Source organism: Hemicordylus capensis, chromosome 1 (assembly GCF_027244095.1).
Source record: "Hemicordylus capensis ecotype Gifberg chromosome 1, rHemCap1.1.pri, whole genome shotgun sequence".
NCBI classification, from domain to species: Eukaryota; Metazoa; Chordata; class Lepidosauria; order Squamata; family Cordylidae; genus Hemicordylus; species Hemicordylus capensis.
In genome coordinates this window covers 184276655-184295037 of record NC_069657.1, presented here as the reverse complement: position 1 = coordinate 184295037, position 18383 = coordinate 184276655, and positions in this window count along the sequence as shown.

Below are 18383 nucleotides of genomic sequence, written 5' to 3'. Positions count from 1 at the left end.
GCATCTGTCTCATATATCAGTTTCACCTTTTAATTTGCATTACTGAAATTAATGGACTTTTGCACGATATTCTAATTTTCCGAGTTTCACCTGTAGTCAGTTGCTCTAGGCACCTGGCTCTGTGTAATGCTTGGGCTTCAGGCGACCCTGTACCAGGCTGGGTAAAAGGGCACGCATGTTATATTCCTGAGCTATCCAGGGAGGCAGTGCCGGGATCGGCCTTGAACCCGATGCTTCACAAAAACTGCCCTACCTAGTTAGGGCTGCCCAATCCTGGGAAGCGCTGCTTATGTGAACAGCCTCATTGTTTCCTTGGTGATTCCACACTGTTATCTTTTGCCCATACAGGGTGGCTTTGTGTCTAATAGCTAGTATCTTAAAGCAGAGGTGTCACTAATCAAAGGAGCATAAGGGGAGGAAAATATTTGTCAAAAGTTATATTGATGGCTTAGTGTGTGCTCCTAACATCATTGCATGCACAGTGCTAGCCCCACACTTCTGAAGTGTGGGTGTTCTTGTACGAGTACTTTCAGATATTTCCTGTACTCCGGAATTGCTCTTTTAATATCTGAAGATCAGGAATGTGTTTCCACTCTAACAGAGCATTTCTGGAGTATGAGATTGCTCTGAAACTGTTTGCAGAACACACTCTTGTGCCAGCGTGTCTATGCTTTTGAAGTATGGGGATTAGGGCTGCATGTGTGCTGATGTTAAGAGCATGCGCAGTAGGAGTTGATCAGCATGTCAGCCAATTTCTTTAGGAATGATCCTTAAGTATGTGGCCAAAAGGCCACATCACAGATCACAGATAATAAACTTTACTCTGACCTATTTAGGCCAGCCCAGCCATATGTCTGCTGAGGACTGCATCTTCAGAATGTGAAATAAACTGTGACTCTTTTTACCAAGCCCAACCGAAGAATCCTGTTCTTTGTACATAATTAAGAGTTTATCATAGATATCTCAGTAATAATGTGATAATGGAAAATGGCAGTGCTCAAGCACACTAGGTTTTAAAATAGTCTATTCTTTGATGTTGTTATCTTAGTTTTAATCAGTATCAATGCAATTTTCTTTCAAGGCATTTCTCCCCCCTTCCGTGTCTGTGTGTGTGTGTGTGTGTGTGTGTGTGTGTGTGTGTGAGTGAGGCTATTTTGGAGAAATGAATTCTGTAGTCACTCATTTTGTCCCTGCAAACCTTCTTCCAGAGTTAGTGCAACAGATAAGAAACAAGGCTCAAATACTGATATTCTGTCAAAGCGAAAGAGAAGCAGAAAAGCTGATGTTGAAAAACGAGTCGAGTTGGAACAAAATATGATGGAACGTGATGGAGAAAAATTGTGAAAAGTGAAAAACAATGTCAAAAGTATAAATATGGGAATGAGAATGGGTGCTACACAAAAAAGATAACCCCATACATGCTGAGCATATTGCTAGGGGAAACTATACAATAAACAATATCCACTAAATGGATATACCTCGTGTATGCAACAGGATGGACATTATTATCACATTGTCATTGTAGATTCTTTGTGGTGTATATTTGCTATTTGATCCATTTAGTGGATATTGTTTATCGTATAGTTTCCCCTTGCGATATGCTCAGCATGTATGGGGTTATCTTTTTTGTGTAGCACCCATTCTCATACCCATATTAGAGCTTTTGGGTGGTGTATGACACAATCCTTGAATTCAGATTTTGGATATATTTATTATTACCAATTCATGATTATTTATAAACATAGTTATTAATTTTGGAAGTTTAGCATTCACAATTTGATATTCTTCTTTACTCACAGTTTGTTGTTTTCTGTCATCAAACGAGATGGTGGCAGCTGCAGACAGACCTCTCCTGATGATCTCAACGGGTGGTGGGGTTCATAACTAAAAAGATGTTCTTTTAAATACTCAGAGCGCAAGCAAAGTTTAGGGCTTTATAGGTTATAACTAGCACCTTGTATTTTGCCCAGAAACTTATCAGTGTAGATCTTTCAAAACGGGAGTAACATGGTCTCTCCTAGATGACCCAGAGATCAACCTGGCCGCTGCATTCTGTACCACTGTACAGAACCACTGTAGTGATTCTGTACTATCATTCATATTCTGGTAATGTCCAAGCTGGACTACTGTGTAAAAAGCAGCTGCCTTTGAAAAATGTTTGGAAAAAACAATTTATCCAGAATGACAGCAAGGATTTTAATAGAGGCTTGCAGCATGGAGAATAGTACATATCAACATCACTTCCTCCCAGTTGGTTCCAAATTTAAAGCACTGCTTTATAGGCCTAAAAGGAGTCATGATATCTTAAGGGTTGTCTTGTATGAACCTGCCCATCCATTGGCATCATCTCCAGAAGCATTCTTTCATGTCCCCCCACTATCAGAAGTGCAGTGGATGGTTACCTGAGACAGGATCTTCTTAGTAGTGGTACCTAGACTGTAGAACTCCCTTCAAGGAAGACTCCCCAGGCTTTCTTGTTGGTGGGCTTAGGTTTTAGCCAAGATATCTGTCAACTGTCTGCTCCTTACTTTTTGGGAAATCTTAATTTCAAAAAGTAGTTTGCCATGTGGCATGTGGAAGTTGCTGCTGTTCATGAAACACTGGGCTTAATACAACAAATACAATGAATATTTATACACCGTTTTCCAACAAAAGTTCCCAAAGTGGTTTACATAAACAAAAACAAACAAAATAAATAAAAATGGCTCCCTGTCCCCAAAGGGCTCACAATCTAAGGAAGAAACATAAGAGATACATCAGCTACAGTCATAGGTAAAATGGGGGGGGGAGCTGGGGCACGTGCCTTTGGCACCACTGGGGGGCGCCAGTGCCATGCTGCCCCCCACCCCCTCCCAAATCTGCAGATTTTTTGATTTTTTTAACCGGTAGCCCATTCAGGGGGCTTCCTAAAGGCCAGTGGGGGGTCTGCAAAGGTTCCCCCTCTCACCGCCAACCTCTTAGATCACCGCCGCAGCCCATCCCAGGCTGATTTTCAGGCCTGTTTGGGCCTACAAAGATCAGTGCGGTGGCCATTTTGGAGATTGCTGCACATGCTCAAAAGGCTGCTGTGAGGCCGGCAAGTCATAGGACCTCACAGGGACCATTTGAGCATGTGCGGTGGCCATTTTTTTTAAAGGCTGCTGAAAACACAGATGGCTGCCGCACATGCTCAAATGGCCTCTGCGAAACCCAAGTCTAGATTTTTCTCTGATCTATGGAGTCAGAAGAATGCAAAGTTGTTGGCAAGGGACCCGAGCATTTAAAGAACAGATATAAATGGCACAAAAGTAAGTGGACAAAACATCCCTTAAAAAGACAAAGTTGGTTTAATACCTTATAAGCTGGCAAAACTGAAGGATAGCGGGGAGAGGCAAGGAATAAAATGGAAATATTCACTCACATGCTGTTTAATTCTCTATACAGAGTTCTATCTTTATCTGCATATTTGACAAGCAATCTGATTCTGGCTTGTGGGATTTCAAACTGGGAAAGTGCCTGCCTTTAACTTGTGTGGTGCTTTAAAAAAAAACAAAAAACTGTTGTAAGAATTCACACCCAGAAATGTTGCATTTGCAGTGTATTGCCATCCCTGTGTTGTGCAGTCCTACCATACTGAGAAATGGCTTGTCTTCTGAAATAAGTGGTTAATGCGCTGCAAATTATTCCCTTCAATTTAGCTGAGTTGTACTTGGGTTTTTATTGCCTGTGTGCATCCCAAGTAGATTTGCTCAGGTTTCCTTGCCTTCTAAAAATGTTATATTTTAGAATGTCTTTTTAAAAAAATCAGTGCAACTCCCTTTTTACTTTGAACACAATTGCTTTTAAAAGACACACTGAATAGTCATGCTGCGATTCTGATTGACTAGTGCATTTGATAAACTAGACATAAAGTTTACTGTCCAGTCTGCCTGTTGCCTGCCTCTGTATTGGACAAGGGAGGGGTAACTTATCCAAGGCACCATATTTGTATGCCTACTTGGTTCATTTATGGCAGAGCTCACTTTTGAAAGGGTTGTAATGCTATGAAGGTGGGCTGGTGTACTCCATCCAATACACACTATCACAGGCCATATGCTCTTACTAGCTTAGTATCTGTCACAGAGACAGATAGGACATGGAATATGTGTGCAATAGAATTTTTTATTTTGTTTTGTTTTTACCTTTAGACCCAGGAATTTGAGGGGATGGGGCAGGGCAACCTTTTACCAAACCTTTGCAGTGTGGCAGAGACAGAAAACTGGTAGATTATTGTTATAAATTCTCTCTCTCTCTCTCTCACACACACACACACACACACACACACACTTTTTCTGATTCGGATAGCACACTGTTTTGCTGTTCTGTGGCTAGTTGCAGCTTCCACCTTCTTCCTGATCAGGCTGCTGGATCCAAGCCTATTGTAAGCTGCTGGATAATTTCAGATTGTTTGGGGCCCTTAGGATTTCCCATTGCAACCATCTCCCTTTTAGGCAAAGGATGTTTGAAAACCTATCCCTGAATTTCTTGGAGGCAGCAACCTGTAGTGAGGTGTGCTGAGGTGGCAGAGCATTTGCTAAAGAGAGCTTTCACTGCTTAGCTCTATGGAGGCATGCTCAGCACATGGATGTGCTGTGTTTCCTTGGGAAGGCGACTAGCACATATGTGCCACATGTGTGGTTGTATGTGTGTATCATGTGTGTGTTGCTTACAACCTGTTTCTCCTGAAAGTGTCTGAACTTGTATTTTTGAGCTGGTATTATGGTAAGGTTATCTGAAAGATGGGTGTCAGATGTTTGGACAGGGGCGCAGTTTCAGTGCTTGCCCTAGGTGTTATTTTCCTTAGATACGCCCCTGGCAATAGTCACTGGAGGGATGCTGTGTTAGGGATGGATAGGATCAGTTGCTCTCCCCCTGTTTAATATAAGATAATCACTACTTTTAAAAAGTGCCTCTTTGCTCAGTTAGCATAAGGAATTAGTTGTGCAGTTATGTGGATTCTGTCTGTAGATCTGAGATAATACATATTCATGCTTCACTTCACAAGAAATTAAAAAGAGAAAATAGTGATCTACTCACTGGAAAACTAATTTCGAGTCTGAGTACAATTTAAGATGAGTGCTATACTGGTTTTGTTAATGTGTTTACAGCATTTCCAAGTACAGGATGATTGCTAAAGAACAGCACTTGAAATATTACTTCTAAAATATGTGCATAATCTCTCCAATGAAACACCCGAACTTCTGTGTTACAGTCTGGTTTTTTTAGAATCATCAGGATGACACAAATGTTTTCCCTCTTTATTTATCAGATTCCCAGGAGAGTTTTCTTGTTGATACAGTCAGAAATTAAATTTTAAATTATGTTTCTAGGAAAATATATTATTCAGCTGCAATTTCAACCATATTTTAGAGGCATTAAGAAATCTATGATAGTACCAAAAGCTGAAAAATAAATGTGAAGTCATAAAAAGCTGCTAAAAAGGGAAACAGCCCATCCAGCATCCACAGTCCAAACCTTGGGACAGGGACAGGTTCAGAAATAGGATTCCCTTCTCTCTCTGTCCCACTGCAAAAACCTGCATCAGTGCTGCAAGACCTTGGCCCGACCTTGGCCTATGAAAATGGTAATTCTGTTGTGAAGTGAATGGTTAATTTCGCAGATCTTTCATATACAATAAAAGAAAATGGAGCCCTGCTAGCACAAGAAGAGTAGTGAAGGGATAAGGGAAGACAAAGGAGGAGGAGGAGGAGGAGGAGGAGGAGGAGGAGGAGGAGGAGACATGTCAACTGCATAAAGCTCTTGAAAATAAATAAATATATCTTAAGGGGCTTTCTGAAGAACAGGAAAAATTGAACCATAGAAATGTTTGGTGCCCCAAGCAAAGATACAGTGCTTGGACAGCAGATATGGCATACCAAATTATTTTTTGTTCTGCCTGATCTAGCAAGGATGACCCTCTCTCTCTCTCCCCTCCCACCCACCCACCCACAACATGGCTAGATACCTGGTGTTGCATGTGTGTAGCTGTCCCTGCTGATATCATAACACAGATTCAAACACAGGGTCAGTGCTGTGTACAGGTCCCTTCCCTACCTACCACCAACATTGTTAAAGCTTGAAACTTGGGATGCTGTTGAACTTCTTTAGCAGAGATGTGAGAATGGGCTTGAGGTCAAGCCAGTTCACCATTGGACTGGGCCTGTTCGATGGCTCTCCCTCAAGCCAAACAGGTTTCAGTTAGGTTCGACTTCGAACTGAACCACTTGGGCCAGCTCAAGGGTTCTAGAAGAAAAGCATTTTTAAAAAAAACTTATGGCCAGGTCTGGCGGCCTCCAGGAGGGGTTGTTGCCATGGCTGCGGGGATGTGTGTGTCCAAAGGTTTTCTCCCCACTGCACCCCTGCCAGCCTGCCCCGGTCTTCTTCAGGCTGGTTGGGCCCATTTTGAGGCCTTGTCAGCAATCTCCTGGCTCGTGGTGGCCATTTTAAAGGCTGCTGTGAGCTGGGAGAGGGTGGCCATTTTGAAGGCCACCACGAGCTTGGAGAGGGCTGATAAGGGCTGAAAATGGCCCAAAAAAGACCTTGGAGAGACCAGCGAGGGAGGAGAAATCTTCAGAGACCCCCCCCCCCACGACAGCATCCTCCGCCCCGGAGACTGCTGGACCCAGCTATAAGTTATTTTTTTAAAAACTTCTAGAACCCCCACCTTTAAGCCAGGCCCAAAACAGTTCGGCCTCAAGCCAAACTGAGGCCCAGCTTGAGATGCATGGAACCAAACAGGGGCCAGTTGGGTTTGAGTCTGGTTTGATTTGAACTGGGCTTCCCAGTCACGTGTGCACCCCTATTCTCTAGGCGTAGTCAAGAGAAGAACCTTAGTGGCTCACAAAAAACTCCTGAGATCAAACAGGGACAGATTTCTTCAGATAACTTCACTAGTGTCCCCTTGTCCCCGTGACATCACCTGTGCCAATAATCAGACAAGAATGTAACAAAACAAAAACACCCCACCCTAAATTAACCCTTTAAAACATTCTTATTATTTTTAGATTAAATCTTAGGTTCCATAAAACAGGGAAGATGAAGTTATCAGAGAAACTAACAGATCCTTCCTGAACCTGATGAGAGAGAAGCCTATACAAGGTTCTAGGAAAGCTTCTCCATCCAATCACTTCATCACTTTTTAAAAGCAAAAGCTTTGTTTTAAGGCTTGTAATCCTGTCAAGCATCTCTTCTGGCAGCCCTTTAGGTCATAGTCAGATTGTGCATTTTTTTAAAGCCCCCATCCCATGCTTCCTTTTCAAAATCTGTTGCCTGTTTAAAGTGCATTACAATTAGAAATATCTGAAAGGGGGTATTTCTGTCTCAAAAGACACTCTTCCAAATCCCTTAGCAAATGCAATTTGCATTGCCAATTGGAAATGCAAATTTAAGTTGCCAAGGGATCTGGGATAGAGTCCAAACATCTTTAAAACCTATTTGTGGTTTTGGCTGCTGCATTAGAGCAACAGTTTAATTGGTTACTTTTACTTTTTGTTGTTCTTGTGATTGTGAATTGGTGCTGTTATAAAAATAATCTTGGAATGGTGAGCAATGCTAAGGAGAGCGTTATTAGTTGTGAGGTGGCTACAACTGGCTGCTAAAATGTCCTATGGAAGAGATTGATAATTTCTGAGCTAATTTGACATGGGCAGGGGAGAGCTCACAACACTAACCATCTATTTGACGGCTGGGCATGAGTTTTGGGGGAAAGTGATAACAAGCGCCACTCTTCAAATGGAGATGCACTTCTCTGACTCATGTACATATTAAAAGTAGCTAGATGGGTTTAAAAGCTTTGCTGTGCAAAGCATATGTAAACCAACCATTCGTATTAGCACAGGGATACAACATATATGAAATAATTAATAATCAATATAAATTAAGCAGAGGTTCCCTTTGATTTAAAGAAATATCTGTTTCAAACCAATACAAGTACTGTATTTACCTGAATCCAAGACTAGGTTCCCCGCTCCCTCAAATTTTTGATGTTAGAAAAACGTCAAAATTCATCTTTAATTTAGAGTCCTCTTCCTTTTGGGTAAGTATAGGTATACGCTGTATTTAACCTCTATTTTTAAAGAGGCTCGTCTTATATTCAGCGTCAGGTTGTATTCTGCTGAATATGGTATGTCTCAGCTCACTTTGTGGTTGAAATAAAGTGCAATGCAATTATAGTTGACATCTGGGTGGCTTTTCAAAAAAAAAATGCTGCTGCAATGAGAAAGCATTTGTTTTACTGTCAACATGAAAGGTTTTATGAAAATAGCTAGGATGCAAGATGTCATATCCTTTACTTTAAATTGGTTGTGTGCAGGTATAATGGTGACTCTGTATCTCCCACTATGCAGTGTGTGTGTTTGTGTTTAATGCCTAAAGCCTGAGGTTGCTTCTGCTCTAGAGCCTGTTAACACTGCAGAAACATTGTTTTTCTATACTTAGTTAGGGTCCCACACAGTATTTTTGTGCTATGTTAACCTCTTCCCCTTGACCAAGATCCTTTGATCATGTTTACTCAACAAGCTTGATATTGAGCTGGCCCAGTTCGAGCAGTCCGAATTCAAACCAGACTGGCCCCCCAAAGGAGGAGTGCTGGTCCAAGGTAGAACTGGACCAGCCCCAGTTTTGAAGAACCAGCTCAGAGGCCGGCTCGGGTATCCTCTATAATAAAAGCCTTGAGTGTGATCCCGTGTCCCTCGGCCCGTGTCTTTCTCGGCCGTTCTGGGCATGCACGGAGCACATGCCCAGAACGTCAGAGAAAGATATGGCCGCAAAGACACGGCGGCCATGTTGGAAGGAAGGCCGGAGGCGGCGGTCGCAGCAACGGACGGCCTGCGGGGAGGGCAGAGGCAGCAGTGGCGGGACCGGCCCTGCCGCGGGGAAAGCCGAGGCGGTGGCGGGTCCGGCCCGGCCGCAGGGAGGGTAGAAACGGCAGCGCGGGGTCTGGCCCGACCACAGAAGAAGGAAAGGCGGCGGCGGCAGGGGCCGCAGGGAAGGGAGAGGCACCGGTGACGGGACCTAACTGGGTAGGAATACAAATGGTGGGGGCAGGACCGGGATGGCCAGGGGAAGGGAAAAGAGGACGGGGCGGGACCAGCCTGAACGAATGACAAACAGCGACGGCGGCGGGGAGACTGGCCCGGACCCGCCAGGGAGATAAATGGCGAAGGGAGCTCTGGCCTGCCCATAGGGAGGGGAGAGACAACGAGGGCAGGACCAGACCGGGCGAGAGAGAACCAGAGACGACGGCGGCAGGTCCGGCCTGCCCATGGGGAAGGAAAAGGGAAAAGCAGAGACGGTGGTGGCGGGACCAGCCCGAAAGTGTGAAACAAAAGGTTGCACTAGACACAAAAATCCAAAAAAAAAGTTGCACTAAGCACAATACCCCCCGCCCACATCCCTTGATGTTAAGGAAATACAGATCTAACAGACATGTCTACACAACCCTACTAGCGCCCGTTATTTTAACGGGCTTAAAAATACTAGTACTTGTATACAAGTAAAGGTTATCCCGAATCCTAATGGTAAAGGCAGCATGGGTGGGGGGTAGCTAAAGAAAGCAGTCTTCATTGGCCTCCATACCTTTAGAGGAGGTAGCGGAGACAGCGAAGTGGTGGAGGTGGGGGGCGATGGTCTGTCATTTGAGAGGCTGGCAGGGGGCTTTGAGGAGCCCCCACAACCACCCATTGCCACCCCCCTCCACTGCTCCACCAACTCGCTGCCTCCGGTGCCTCCTCTAAAGGTAGGGAGGCCAATGAAGACCGCTTTCTTTAGCTACCCTCATCCCCTATCCATGCCACATTTATTATTAGGATTAGGGATGCCCTTTACAAGCATAACTAAGGTGCCCACAAACCAGCTCAGCCTGGTTCGATGGCTGGACTGGACCGGGATCGGTTTGGCTGATCCCAATGCCAGGCCATGTTGGTTTGAATCTGGTCCAAATTTGAACCAAACCGGCCATAGGGCTGGCTTGCACACCCCTAGAGGAGAGTGCCATCTTGCAACAGCTCTTTACCAGTTGCCACGCAGCAAAATGCTGGTCCAATGGTGATGATGGGAAGGCAGAGTGAGGTAGGTGAGATGATAGGGGGCATCTTGCCATCCCATTTGGACTCCAATGCTTTGTTTGAGGCAATAATCTCATCATGGAAGGACCACCCCTGTGTAAGCAAACAAAATCCCTGGCTGAGGTGAATTTCTTCATAAAATCTGTCAAACTACTCTCCCAGTTCTGTTATTATGGATCATTTCCTAGATACTAGGAAGTCACCTAGGAAGGAGCCCAGCCTAAAGTGTGCCGTCAAGTCAATTTTGACTCCTGGCACCCACAGAGCCCTGTGGTTTTCTTTGGTAGAATACAGGAGGGAATTACCATTGCCTCCTTCCGTGCAGTATGAGGTGATACTTTTCAGCATCTTCCTATATCGCTGCTGCCCGATATAGTACCAGCGGGGATTCAAACTGGCAACCTTCTGCTTGTTAGTCAAGCATTTCCCCTCTGCACCACTAATCTACAAATCAAACCATTGCACTGGCTGCTGATATGTTTCCAAGCAAAATACAAAGTGCTGGTTATTACCTTTAAAGCCCCGAACGGCTTAGGCCTGAGTTACCTCAGAGAGCGCCTTCTTCTGCGTGATCCCCACTGCACATTAAGGTCATCTGAGGAGGTTTGTTTCCAGTTACCACCAGCTCGTCTGGTGGTGACTCAGAGGCGGGCCTTCTCTATAGCTGCTCCGGGGCTGTGGAATGTGTTTCCTGCAGAAATCCGTAATTTGAATTCTCTATTAGCCTTCAGGAGAGCCCTTAAAACGTATTTGTTTGGCCTGGCTTTCCAGGGTTTTAAAATCGGTTTTAATATTTTAATCTGGTTTCAGGAGTTTTAATTACTGCAATTGTTTAATTCTTGTTTTAAAATGTTTTTAAATTGTTAATTGTTGTTATATTGTTTTTAATTATTGTTTTAGCTCTTTATTGTTTTAGTGGTTTGTTTTTAATTGTAAACAACCCTGAGCCATTTTGGAAGGGCGGTATACAAATCAAATCAAATCAAATCAATCAATCAATATTGTTTAGATGTCCACAATGGGACGATTGTATTGTATTTTACACTTTCTTTAATGTAAGGATCATTATATATATGGTGGCCCACCTAATGAAAAATATGAGACAAAAACCTATCAGGCAGTTATTTGGAGATATTGTTTGTAAGCAAGACAGTATATATTTAAATTATATTATTTTTATATACTGTGTTTTGCTCAATAGCCTCAGTGACTACCCAGAGGCCAACATGACAGGCAGCCTTACAATAACATTAGGTACCCATTTGAGCTGCTGCACACTTGAAAGGGTCGTGCAATGGGGCTACTGAGAAGTTACTTAAAACTGCATCTGGGCAGTCACAAAGCACTAGTCCGTGGTTTGTTTTCATGTTTCTTTTTAGATTGTGAGCCCTTTGGGGACAATCTTATTTGTGTATTTCTTTTTCTGTGTTAACCACTTTGAGAACTTTGGTTGAAGAGAGGTCTATAGATAGTAGTAGTAGTCCTCACTGTAGTAGCAGTAGTAGTGGAAGCGGTTTTCAAAGACATTAGCACTGCACAACTGCCTAGAAGTGGTTTTTAGTTATTCTGCAGCAACCGCATCACATTACACCACTGGGCCTGCTTTTCAAGTTGTGCAGGAACCCCAGCAAGCTGATAATCCTGACATAGGGCTACCTGTTATATTGGTCAACAAAAATGGTTAAGCTATTGGAGATCTATATTTTATGTATGTTTAGATCTGTAAATTGTTAGAATTTTAACTCAAAAGAAGAAGAAAAATGCAAAAAAAGTTTCATATTTTATCCTGCTTTTTAGCATGTAAAGAGGCATACAAGGGACATATTTTTGGACTGCACATAGCTCTTTCAGGAGAAGGGGATCACAGTGAAACTTGCTTTCCCTGTGCACACAAGTGCCTGCACGGCTGAAGTGGACAGACAAGCACTTCATGCACACAGCATTAGTCCAGATGTTGGCCTATACGGTTACATATTTAAGCAGTTGCATGGAAGTAAGATCTCCTCCCCCCGCCCCCAACTTCTTTTTCAAATCCAAGTTCCAGATTCTTCATCTGCCATTGCTGCTGGGATTCTGTCTGCTTTAACATTTAACCTCTGGTGACACATTACAGTTATTATCACTGAGACTGACAGAAAGAAGTCAGCCAGCCATTATTCAATTATTCTCAACAAGAAATCCTAGGGATCAAATGCTGCTCTTTGTCTCTCCAGCCCACCAGTGCAACTCTAATGAAATCAAACTCTGCAGTCGGGCTATGCAGGAAATGGATGCAATTAAATTTGGTGGAATTCTTGTGCCAAACATGTTTTGTTCTTTTTTAAAAAAATTGCAGCTTTACCTTGCTGTTCTGTGGTGTCCATTTCTTTTTAAATCAACTGTATAATCTAATTCCTTCCCCCAGTAATGGAAGTCTACAGTTCTGTTTTTGTTGGGATCCTGTCATTTCTGCATTCAGTTTCTGTCTTCTGTCATTTCATTGAGGTCATGCTTGAAAATGTACGTACATAAAGTGGCATGAAGACCAACTTATTTCGAATAAGCAGTTAAACAAATCTGCATTAAAATATACTTTAAAAGATCTTGCATTAGCCAGCTAAGCTTAAGGAAATTAATTCTACTGATTCATAGAATCAATTAATATTAATCAATTAATAGATTAGCAAAACAGGAACAAATGGATTTTGAAGTATGTAATCCATAAATTGCATTCAGGTTCCTCTTCTTTAAGATACCTTAAGTCTTGAAACAACTCCACCGTAAATGTGATATTAAGTTGAAAATTAGGGGTTATCTGAAGCTGACCACAACAGCATCGTAAGCCAGCTCATTTTGGGCAGAAAGAACATGCCATCTTGAAATGGAACCATCTGGGTCCTGCACCTTAAAGAGGAGGCACCTTGTCAATCACCTGTCAGGATCAGTTAGTGTCTTTTCATTACCTCAGTGAGGTGAGGGATTCCTTAAGATTCTCTTAGGAATCCAAGGATGTATCTAGCATTATGTTTACTGGGAAGTTTTGTAGCTCCTTATGAATACCCCACCAAAAAGAAAATCCTGATGATACTGGACTGGGCAGAATCCAGTAACTTGGTTCTGTTCCCCACTCCCAAAACTATCCCCTGGTTTTCTCCTGTATCACTGTTGTGAATGGCTAACATACTGTGCAAAACTATGCGCATGTTGCATGCATGCAGTTGCACAACTTGCAAGGATTGCACAAAATGCATTACACAAAAGTCATCACATTTTCAATGGGGTTACTCTTGTGCAAATACATTTGGCACAATTCTTGCAATTGCACAATGACACTCTTATACTGCTGCATGCACACAGTGTGGTAATTTGCACATAGTGTTGTGTAGTATGTGAGACAATGTGTTTCTCTTATTTTTGGCAAGGAATATCTTCTTTTACTCCCACATTTGAGGTCATGTTTGAAAATGTATGCACATAAGGTGGCATGAAGACCAATGTATTTTGAAAAAGCAGTTAAACAAATCTGCATTAAAATATACTTTAAAAGATCTTACAATAGCCAGCTGTGAGAAAGCTCAGGGGCTAACTTGCTTCATACACATCCAGTTGTGGGGAGCAGCTTTTATTGCTGTGATTGTGATATGCATATAAGTACTATAACAACATGGGTTGGGTTGTTCCCACGAGTCTTTCCCATCAGATCACTCATTTCCCAGCAGTACCTATATTGGGCAGCAGCGATATAGGAAGATGCCATAAGACATCATCTCATACTGCGTGGGAGATGGCAATGGCAAACCCCTCCTGTATTCTACCAAAAGCAACCACAGGGCTCTGTGGTCACCAGGAGTCGACACCGACTCAACGGCACACTTTACCTTTACCCTCTTTCTGGATATATACTGTGAGGTGCTTGAGTAGAATTTCCCTTGATAAGTGCTTGGAAACTGCTGTTACCAAATTATGTTGAGGTTAAACTGTATCTATAAGTAGAACCCTGATTCTAAATAAATGCATTGTAATAGCACACACATTAGGATGATCTGATATTTCCATTGTGACATCTTGTGTGAGGTAACTGAGGAAGTCCTTTCAATACTGATGCTGTTACTAATCTGGTCTTAATGTGTCTACTTAACTTCCATCACAATGGTGTTGCCCATTTCGCTTCAGCAATAGTATTCCATGTGAGCTCATGGCACTGGCAGAACACAGAAGTCTGTACATTCTCAACTTTAATGCACAGAAAATTATATGTTTTGTTTTCAGAATAATGAAAGGCATAGCAGTGTTTAGGATCAGGCTGTAAGTTCTTTATGAACAGATGTTTATATGAGAAAGCACTAAGCTGACTTTGAACTGCATATTATTGAAACAGTGTGCTTCTCAGGACTGAAACCTTCCTCAGATGCATTTGTGCGAGAGCAATTTGCTCTGTAAGTACTTATTGCAGTGCTTCTGGACTCCGGCACACAGTGGTTGAGAATGGGGATACGTGGAGGAGAAAAGCTCAGCAGGTTAGGTGATCTTGCTGAAAAGGGATTTGGAGGCTGTTTGCTTCTACAAAATTTGTGCACAACAAATATCCATTATACTTATTAAATTCCAAGCCTGACAAATATTCTCCTTTCACTTGGTAAACAAAGTATAGTTTTATTTATAACTGTCCTTATTGGCATAGAGGACATCTAGTCCTAACATCTGTGCTGGTCTCTGGCACTGGAGGAATGTTTCAATAGACTTGAAAGAGGCTTATAGGATGCATTTAATTTCATTTGCAGATGATGACTAAGGACATTTATTTTGAGATGTGTGTTATCAAACAATGGAGCAGTAAATAGAATCCTTTAGCATTAACCATTTCTGTCAAGCTGTCACTTGCTTTTTTAAATGCAGAGATTGCAGACAAGGAATATGCAAGAATGGGGACTGATAATGGGGAGTATACTCCATTTAGATATATGATATGGTGTCCTTTAAAGCATAGAGTTAGCTGCAGCTTTAAAACACTTAAATAATTGCAGAGTCTCAATCAAGTTGTAAATTATGCATACTTGAAAAATGCATACTTATACTACATTCTGTTTCCAAACAATTTTGATTTATATACATATATAAACTACAGTGACTTAACTGCTAAGGGGCAAAGATGGTGACAATATAAAATATGAGTCAGGCTGGCTACCCAGTAGCTGGGGGACATGGAACAATTACTTGTTATTGAAAGTAATGCCCCATATCAGAAAAGAAAACATTGGGAAAATTCCCTATAGAGGTAAATGGGGAAATAGGGGGAAAATCATAAATTGGAAATGATTGCGCAGAGAGTTCTGAAATCAGGCACAGAGGCGTAACTAGGGAAAATGGCGCCCGGGGCAAACACTGAAATTGCGCCCCCCCCCCCCTGAAATTGCACCCCCCGGCGGCGAGCCCTGAACACTCCAGCCGCCGCCGGCATCCCCCCGCCCCGTCCCCCCTGCTGCCCTTCGCTGGTGGGGTGGGTGATCCGTGCAGGTTCTGCGGGAGGGAAGGGGACCCCCCAAATGATTTGGGCTAGGTGGACCAAGGGTCTGACTTGGTATAAGGCAGCTTCCTATGTTTCTCTGCCCCAGAAGGTGCAAAGTAATAAAAATAATGCCTCCCAGCAAGTTCAGAGGGTTTTGCCCCTCACCACTGTGTAACTACAGCTGGCATTTTCACCTCTAGAATCAGGGCCCAAAGATTCCAGGGCAAAGAGCATGCCTTCTATTATTATCATCACCATTATTATATTTTTTTAAAAAAATTCTAAGTAGTCTGATTCATTAAAAATTTAACACAGAACCAAGAAACCTGAAACTCCACAGCTTCATATCTATTCCTCCACAAAATGAACCCCAGTTATCTATGCAGACCTTAAGAGGATTCACAGGGTGAGCAGTCAAGCCTTTTTTCCTTCCTACAGCTCCATGTAGACATAAACAGGCTACGTTAAAGTCTTTTTTTTTTTTAAAGGGAACAAGTGTGCATTCCCTTTCCCACCAGCGCCTTCACTACAGCAGCAACCCGCATTCCCAATAAGGATATTGTTCTCTTTATCACCTCATATCTCAAAATAAATCTGCATACACACCTGGCCCACACAATATCTACCAGCTGCTTCTTGTTTCTTGCTGGGGACCGCAACGCAGCTCCCTCCACCCCCCACCTGCCGATGGTCTCCGTCCCTGATGGCTTCGGCTTGGCACGTACCAGGAGCGAACAGAGGAGCTGAGGATGGCTTCGGAGCAACTTTCCCCCACCCTGCGGATTTCTTCTTTCTCCTTCCCTCCGATCTCAGTTTTATGTTGCAAAAGGAATAGTCAATTTGATTTTAAAGGCGCTGACTTCTTTTATGTAATTGCAATATCCCCCGCGTCTTTTCTTTTCTTTTAAAGTCAAATAAAACCCATACGTGCTGCAGCAAACGGGACTTTCCTTCGGATCTTTGGACCCTCTCCGAGCAAAGGAGACAGAAAGGAAAGGAAGAGAGACCAGCCCAACCTAAGATGTGGGAAGGGAGGCGGGGGGAAGTCTCTTCCTTGGGTTTTTCTGGCAGGACTTTCCCCTTCCCAATGCCCCGCTGCTGCTCCTCCTCCCACCACCAGCCCCGCTGCCTGCCCCCCGCCCACGCCGCGCCCCAGACAACTTTGGGGTCAGCAGCTGCTGCCAGCCAGCGCCGGAATGCGGCCGTTGGATTTTTTTTGGAATAAATTTTTCAAGAGAAGAGAACACACACACACACCTTCCTTATTGACCACCAAACAATGACGCAACACGCGAGGTCTGTTCTCCACGCTCCTCGTCCTCCTCCTGCCTGCGACTCAGCCCCAAAACACTCTCGCTGCCGACGCCACGTGCAGAAGGTGCTGTGGACACTGGGAGGACGCACGTATGCGCAGCGGCGTGACTCGGCCGGCTTACGCTGATGAAGATTGCGTGCGTGCCGTGCATGTGCCCTCACACTCACTGGCAAGCCACTAGAGGGCCTGCTGAAGCAAGCCAGCCGAAGGCAAGCAAGCAGCATGCATTAGCAAGCAATAAATTTAAAAATGCAAACTAGGCGTCTGGCGCCTGCCGGCGGGCCGCCACCAACCGCCAAGCCAGCAAAGCAATGGGGGGGCGGGCGCAGCAGGGACCGCTCGTGGGGGGGGGGGGGTGCGCCATGCGCTCCTTGACTGCCGCTAAATAAATTTTTATTTTAAAAAATGGGGGGGATCGGCGGGGGGGGGGCATGGGACTTTTTGGCGCCCCCCACATGACCAGCAAGAGTGGCGCCCAGGGCACGTGCCCCCCCTGCCCCCCCATCGTTATGCCCCTGATCAGGCACACATCTAAAACAGAATGACAAGAATTTGTATATTTAATTTGAAGCAAATCAGTGTATGGGTTGATATTTAATGAATTTTTGAATTAAAAAAAACTTAAAAGAAATCCTGATAATTAAAATGGCTTATTTCATGACAAAGTTACCCTAACTTCTGGAAACTCAATGTCCAGCCATTCAAGAAATATAAAAGAGGGGCAAAAAAGTGGGATGGCACCCCACTTTTTCATTAAGGCAAAGGTCAGATTCCTCCAATTGAAGGTGGAAAGATTGTCTGGGGGAGGGGCCTTCAGTTCCAGAGGTTTTTGCAGCTTTCTGCCTTGAAACAAACTATTTATTTTGATTTTGAAGTTTTTAAAAATAAAAAATGCATTAAAAATCAATGAATGCACTGATTTGCTCCAAATCAATGTCATCCTGCCCTATATGTGCGCCCAGTTTCAGAACTCTCTGACCAGCCATTCTCAATTAATGATTTTTTATATTTTCCCACTGATCTACATGTTAAAAATTCTAGATTTTTATCAGATTCCCAGTTGGAAATCCAGTAACAATATCTGTTATCCTTAAGGATCCCAAAACCCAAATTCTGATACTTTCCATTTCAGATCAGATCCAATCTTTTCCGGGATGCACAGGCCTGTTTTGAAGAAGCATATTCTTATCCATCTTATGAATTCATGTTTCTATATTGTCCTGTGTAATGTTATAGTGATTTTAGTATGTAAGCAGCACTATACCAGCACCTAGTGTTAGAATATAAACATTTCAGCATAGAGAAGTTAACAACTGTCTGTGGTAGGATGGTGGTGAGGAGCTACAGAAAAACCACATGAGAATACTGAAGTGTGATACAGTATAGACATTTTCCATCACATGGACGTAAGCACAAATAAAACTCTACATATAATACAAATATGATAAACAAACCCAAATGGATTTTTGATTGTATAAGTTAATCCTTGCAGCCTAGTAAT